This window comes from Notolepis coatsorum (assembly GCF_963971535.1).
Source record: "Notolepis coatsorum genome assembly, chromosome: 13".
In the NCBI taxonomy this organism is placed as follows: domain Eukaryota; kingdom Metazoa; phylum Chordata; class Actinopteri; order Aulopiformes; family Paralepididae; genus Notolepis; species Notolepis coatsorum.
This window is the reverse complement of record NC_140177.1, coordinates 59,128,611-59,136,110: the sequence shown is the minus strand read 5'-3', so window position 1 is coordinate 59,136,110 and position 7,500 is coordinate 59,128,611. Positions and strand designations below refer to the sequence as shown.

The following is a 7,500-nucleotide window of genomic DNA, read 5'->3' as shown; positions in this document are numbered from 1 at the left end:
AAAGTACAGCAAGTTGGCAAAGGAGTATTCCAAGGTAAATCACTTTTTCCCCAGTAACGTTACATTGTCTTTTCATCTAGCTCACGTTAACGTGGCTAACCTAAGTATCGTCACTGATCAACCTCTCACACACATGCACGCAATTAATGACATGTTACGGACAGCCATACCGGTGACAATGTTTCGCTTTTAGTGCCAAAGGATAAGAGTCTGAGGCGGAGTCTCAAAATAGAATGTTGAATATTTATTGTGCATTAAAAATCACAACACACGGTACTACTAGCCAGAGCCTCTGCTACTAGCTAACTGAACCGGAGCAGACTGAATAGCAAGTGCAACAACGTATAACGTCCGTGCGGAACCAATGTCCTAACAACCTTTCCGTGGGTGAACTCATTGAGCATAGTTGTCAATTAATGATACTAATACTAATCTATACAATCACCTGTTGTTGAATAAATACCATTACTTTCTAGTTATTACTAAAAAACAGTATATATAAATTTATAAAATAAAAAATAAAAATTTATATAATATAAATTTTTTTTTAAATGTATGCACTGGTATCGGATCAGTATCGGTATCGGCCGATACCCAAAGCTTAGGTATCGGAATTGGATCGGGAAGGAAAAAATGGTATCGGAACATCTCTACTAAAGACACGGGTAAAGAAGCGGCTGAAGACACGGCTAAAGATGCACTAAAGACACGGCTAAAGAAGAAGACACGGCTAAAGAAGCAGCTGAAGACACTGCTAAAGACACGGCTAAAGATGTGCTAAAGACACGGCTAAAGAAGTGGCTGAAGACACTGCTAAAGACATGGCTAAAGATACTAAACACACACTAAAGACACGGCTAAAGACATGGCTAAAGATGCTAAACACACACTAAAGACACGGCTAAAGACATGGCTAAAGATGCGCTAAAGACATGCAAAAAATGCTAAAGACACGCTAAAGACGTGCTAAAGACACGCTAAAGACATGCTAAAGACACGGCTAAAGACACGGCTAAAGACATGGCTAAAGACACGGCTAAAGATGTGCTAAAGACACAGCTAAAGACACAGCTAAAGACATGCTAAAGACATGGCTAAAGACACGGCTAAAGATGTGCTAAAGAGACAGCTAAAGACACACTAAATACATGACTAAAGACACACTAAAGACATGGCTAAAGACAAGGCTAAATACATGCTAAAGACACAGCTAAAGACACAGATAAAGACACACTAAAGACATGCTAAAGACAAGGCTAAAGACGTGCTAAAGACATGGCTAAACATGCGCTAAAGACAGACTAAAGACACGGCTAAAGACATGGCTAAAGACACACTAAAGATACAGCGAAAGACACGGCTAAATACATGCTGAAGACACACTAAAGGCACAGCTAAAGACACACTAAAGACAGACTAAAGACATGGCGTAGACACACTAAAGACACAGCTAAAGACACGCTAAAGACATGCTAAAGACACGGCTACAGACAGACTAAAGACACACTAAAAACATGGCTAAGTAAAGAGCTGCTGCCGCTGCTCACTGTCAAGCCTTGACCGTGCCGACGCTAAACACCAAGTCAACGTGTAAAGGAATTCCAGGAGAAAACTGTCCAACATGAAATATTGGGTATAGGCCTACAGTATGTGAACAATTTAAACTTTTGGTACTCAAAATCAAATACACACTGAGATGATGTTAAATGTACTCTCATAGAGTCAAATACACACTGAGATGATGTTAAATGTACTCCTATAGTCAAATACATACTGAGATTATGTGAAATGTACTATCATAGAGTCAAATACACACTGAGATGATGTTAAATGTACTCCTATAGAGTCAAATACACACTGAAATTATGTTAAATGTACTCTCATAGAGTCAAATACACACTGAGATAATGTTAAATGTACTCTCATAGATTCAAATACACACTGATTTGATAAAAGGAAAAGAATGCCTTTGATCAGAAACATCTTTCCTTGAAATGTAATTATAGTTAATCATATGTAACACATTATTAATAAAGAGGGTCACAGGTCTGCCAATTAATTAGCGAAATCCGTTAAAAGTGTTGTAAGAGAGTTGGAGACACTGGAAAGCCCCTTTCTCACAGAGCCACCATAGAGTACTGTATCCAACCAAAGTGAAGAAAAAAAACTTGTCCTGCAGAGAGAGGCCTTAGTGACTGACACCGTGAGAGTTTAATGAGTTTCTCTGGCGCTGTTGAGCGCCTTGCATCCGGGATCATTTAAATGGGCAGGGATGGGGGAGGGGGGGTCCCTAATAAATCCCCTGTGGCTCTATCTGAGATTGGTGGAGGGAGCCTGAGTTTTTGTTTTGATTACCGTCCCTGTTGGCGAGATAAGGGTGCTGAGGCAGAAAATTCCATTTTATATCAGAACTTAAAACATCACGGCAGTCAGTGACGATTTGTCACCACTGTGAACTTATTAAAAGTTCTGCCGTTTTAAATTCCAGTACAAGATTCCTTTATTTATTTTTATTCCCGGCACCACTCAGAGGGGTAATTAATGGATAGAGTCCTGGGTGGGGGTGTATGTGAGGAAGAGTTAAGCTGTTAGGTAAGACCCTCTACTAGTTACTAGTCACACATATGATTATCATTTACAATGTACCAGACTGTTTTAATTAAAAACACTCTTGGAGCTCATGATCACGTCATAATGATTGTAACCTTAGTTTGAACACATCTCAGTTCGGCAACACATTCGACAGTGTTTATGCGTTGCAGCTATCAGTTAATTAATTTTTGACAAGGTACAGTGTATCACTCTAGCTGTGACACACTGTAATCACGCTGCTTGGTTTTGTTGATACAATGGCAGAACACACATGGGACTGAATCAGCGACGTTCCTTTGATTCTCAAAAATGGAAGCGGGAATAATAATCCGACAACAAGTGTCATAGCGTTAAAGGCCACTAATTAACATACTCTCCACACACGCAAAGACAAATATACAATAACTGTCACTGTACCATGATTGGCAATCCCCAAGACAAGACCCTCACCCCCCCCCCCCCCCTTCTATGCTATCATTTAAGAATTAATTTTCCACAAATAGTAGAGCCAAACAAGATGCACAAAAAAAATTAAAAAACAGATTGATCACCACATGTACTATCTTCTGTACATAAACACCCTCATAAATCTAATAAGTACTGTGGACATGAATAAGCAAAACGCTACACTCACAGCAGCTTGAACCCCTCCTAATCCATCAAATGAATTCCTGTTGTGTAAGACTGTGTGTGTGTGTGTGTGTGTGTGTGTGTGTGTGTGTGTGCGTGTGTGTGTGTGTGTGTGTGTGTGTGTGTGTGTGTGTGTGTGTGTGTGTGTGTGTGTGTGTGTGTGTGTGTGTGTGTGTGTGAAACTCATGCATATGCTGTTGGTGTGTGTGTATGTGCGTATCCGTGCGTTTCCGTGTGTACAGTATGTGTGCGAGCTGGCGTGCTTGTGTCTATATGGGAATCTCCCAGCCCCTCTCTCAGGCTGTGTGTTCCTGGATATGCGTGAGTCATCTGCTTGGTTACAGGCAGCTCGGACGATACAGTACCGAACACAATGGCTGTGTAATCCGCCCTGACTGACCGGGAAGGAGACACTCGCCACAGGGACTACAACTCAATTTAGCTCAGGTCAGGAGGTCAACCCTCCTCAATTAGGGCTGGGAGGGGGAGGGGAGGGGAGGGGGGGCAACACACACTGCACATGAATAACTTTCTTAATGAGCATTATTTGAACTGGTGATTAACGTCATAAATAATTTGCAATGGAGGAGCGTGTTAATCATGTTGCATAATATATGTAATCCTTCACACAACACCATGTACTATAAGCAAGTCATAGGACTACAGAAGTCCACCCATAGTGTACATAGCGATAATAAAACAGTGCTAAGAAAATCGACAATAACCCTATTATGCAATGATCAAATGAAAAAATGCTGCTTCGTAAAAGAAAAAAAAAAAAAAAGTGGCAGGTAATAATAATACTATGCATACAAAACAAACTAGGAAATGAATGCAAATAAACCCAGAGTAATATATCAGACCATTAGTAGCAGTGGTGGGAATCAATCACTGCCAGGGAATCAGAAGTCTATCTCCATGCGGCAGACAGTCCATGACAACAGGAGAGACACATGCCATGGAATAAGAGGAGATATCGGCCACAGTCTCCGTGGCCCTCAGCCCTGCTCTGCTCGCTGAGCCGCATGTCAAGAACACTGACAGCCGTGCTAATGGGATTTTTCCATGGCTCCATCATAATTTCCTTAATGATAATACTAACCATATTTTTGTGTCACATTAGAAAAGTGTTAATGGGTGTTATGCCACAGATCATTAATTGTGAACAGGCTAGAAATATTGCAGCTCCCTAAATCTGGAACTATATAGCACTGGGTCGCCTAATAGATTTTTAACCAGAGGAAGGGGGAACAATAGATTGGAATGTATCCCTCTCCACGTGTTTAATTGTTCAGATTGAGTAGAGCGGGGGACTTTATTACATTATTTACAGCGCTTGTCGTATGAATTCAAATTCCAACGCGTAATAATTATTTTTCAAATGCATTAAAAATAAAAGATAAACCTGAAGCCTGTTACCAGAATATCATAACATTCCCTTTTTTTTTATACACATAGCTTAATAAGGGGGAGTGGCTAAGCATCCACAGGCATGATGGATACCAGGAGTAATCAATGAACGAAGAGGTACCTAAATAGATTTATAAATATATATATATGATATATATCTGAAGGTTGGTACAATACGGGTTCTATGTGGGTTCACTGTAACTATAAATTATGATAGAATCTAAAAATAAAAATTTTAAAATGTAACTTTAAAATATAACTTTTCACTTGTGGCGCAAAAGTATACCGGATTTCAATTCACCGTACTCTGACATGAAAGAACGTGTGAATGAATGCACAACAAATCAAAACAGAATTTATTTCCGAGCTCGTAGCGTAACTGTTTTAACAGACATGGCACAGATTATCCTTGTCTACTGTTTTTCATAGGATTTTCTCATTTCATGAATAGACGGATTCCTTGAATCAACCTGTCTCTCTCTCTCTCTCTCTCTCTCTCTCTCTCTCTCTCTCTCTCTCTCTCTCTCTCTACCATATAAATCCATACAGAAAAACAACACTCTCGCTTCCATCTGATGCCAAGTAAAATCCCACCGTTTACTCTGATGTGGCCATGAAAGTCGGGCCCGCTGATAAAGATCAAATATTTAAGGTGTACATGACACAACGACGATTTCATGACAACCGCAATACTTAAAGTAAACGGTGCGGAAAATAATATTTATATATGTAGATGACGACGGTCCCGGAAACCTCGTCCTCAGCCAATAAACCCATTAGCACAGAGACCTGAGAGAGTGTCATTTGTGCTCCAAGGGAAAACATAAACCCAGTCTAGCCCTGCTCCGGAACTAGGAAGGACCTGTAAGGCCAGGCAACGTGGCAGTCGTCACACACTATGTGGAGGATTCTGGACTGAGATCCTCCTTTCCCTGCAGCAGTACACTCTGACTGACTGACTGGTAATGTGCTGACCCAAAGCTTCTGCACATCAAAACAAAATGACAATGCGCCCCCACAGTTGAGAAACGGTAGATGGCTCAGGATTGAGTAAATGTCAGTGGCCAGGGTGAAGTGTTTGCATATAAGCGACTGATGTATGATCTCGTCCTGTGCCATTTATTCCCCCAAGCAATAACATCGCCGGATCTGTCCCTCAGACTTAATTGAAACGGGACTCCTGTAATGTTGCCCTTTTTTCCTCGTTGGGACCAAAAACATAACCTCTGACTCCCCACAAGCAGCCAATAGTGAGTAAGGAGGGAGGGAGGGGGGTTACATTCCACAGGGGTGGGGTGCCAACTGTCAGAGCTTTATTCTGTCATGTCTTCTATATGCCAGCCCTCCATGTTATCAACAGTATCCCTCAAGACACTAGATGTACCCTGATCCATTTCCACGCAGCCTACCATGTTCTATCAGCACCTCTTTTACTTTTCCTTCCACAGGACAAAGTGTTCTTTCTCTGGGTAAAAAAAAATGGGCCCATCCACACTGACCACTGTAGTCAGCAGAAGACTACCTAAGAAATGTGAAATATGAACTACTACATTCTCAGAGAACACAGACACACACACATGGATCCATGCTTGTACACCCACACACACGTGTGTAGACTAGACACACACACACACAGACACACAGATACACACAATACACAAACCAAAAAGTGTATTTAGCCGTAAAGATATGTCCAATAAATAAGCATGTAGAAGTGCCCCCCCCCCCCCCCCCCCCCCAACTGTCTTATCAGCAACGTCTCCATTCAACTATTTACAAAAGATGACAAAGAGAGTTATTGTGGACATCTGTATAAGTCTAGCTCGTTCCCCCCCAAGGACCCAGATAGACAAAGAACAATAAATAACATCTGCCTCTGGCCTTCGCTGGTCCCGATCCAAACACAGGGAAATATCTATGACGTATGTGCAATTCAACCCCTGCTTGAAGACAGTTGGAACGGAGACATGAAAGCACAGATATTTTGTTTACTATATATACTTTTTTTTGTCATTTGAATTTCAGTGGCAGCAACCAAACAAACAATGTCATCACTCTCACTGCTCATGTGCACGCAGATTTGGTTTGACACAGACAAACATGCACACATAATAACAAGTGAACGCATGCTCACGCCGGCTCAACACACACAAACACAAATCTAAGATGATTCTATGAATGCTTACGTTGGCACACACACACACACACACTTGTAGCACACTGGCAGGAGATTATATATAAGTGATGTGTCTTTTGAGAATAGCAAATGTCACACAGACTAACAAAAACAGTCAATGCCAATCTGAGCTGACAGAATGGGAAATCTATCTATAGACCTGTTTACTGTGAATAGAGCAGTACAAGTCTGGAAACAGAATGTGACAATTGTGAGATGTGCGTTGCTCTCTCACATTTCCCCCCTCTCCTGGGTATTGATTTAAAATGGTGGCTGCATGAATGTACCGCAGACCATGTAATCTTCCTTTGAGATGAGGACTTCCGAGAAGGAAAGGAGAGCGGGAGAAAGCCGTCCACAGACCACAAGCTGGGAATGTGAAATTGTGGACAATTATTTGCTGAGCAAAATACAATGTCTGCCAGATGAACTGGAGCTCAGCCTGGACACCCAGCAGCTCCCAAAATGCTACAGAGAAAAGTAGTGTGTGTGTGTGTGTGTGTGTGTGTGTGTGTGTGTGTGTGCGTGAGCATGTGTGCGCGCACACACACACACACACACTTGTGTTTCTTTTAGCTTTTTTCCTCTCACTCACACATGCATGCACACAAACACACACAAAAACAAGCCCATTTGCAAAAAGAAAGAAAGAAAGAAAAAAGGAGAAGAGAAGAAAAGAAAAGGAAATAATA

At 41.4% G+C, this 7,500-nt stretch overlaps 1 protein-coding gene across 4 annotated transcripts in view; it reads right to left on the bottom strand.

The window, feature by feature from the left end:
- The window catches only part of LOC311239075 (zinc finger protein 521-like), a 108,629-nt gene that overhangs the window by 99,565 nt on the left and 1,564 nt on the right, over positions 1–7,500 (bottom strand). The window lies entirely within an intron of this gene.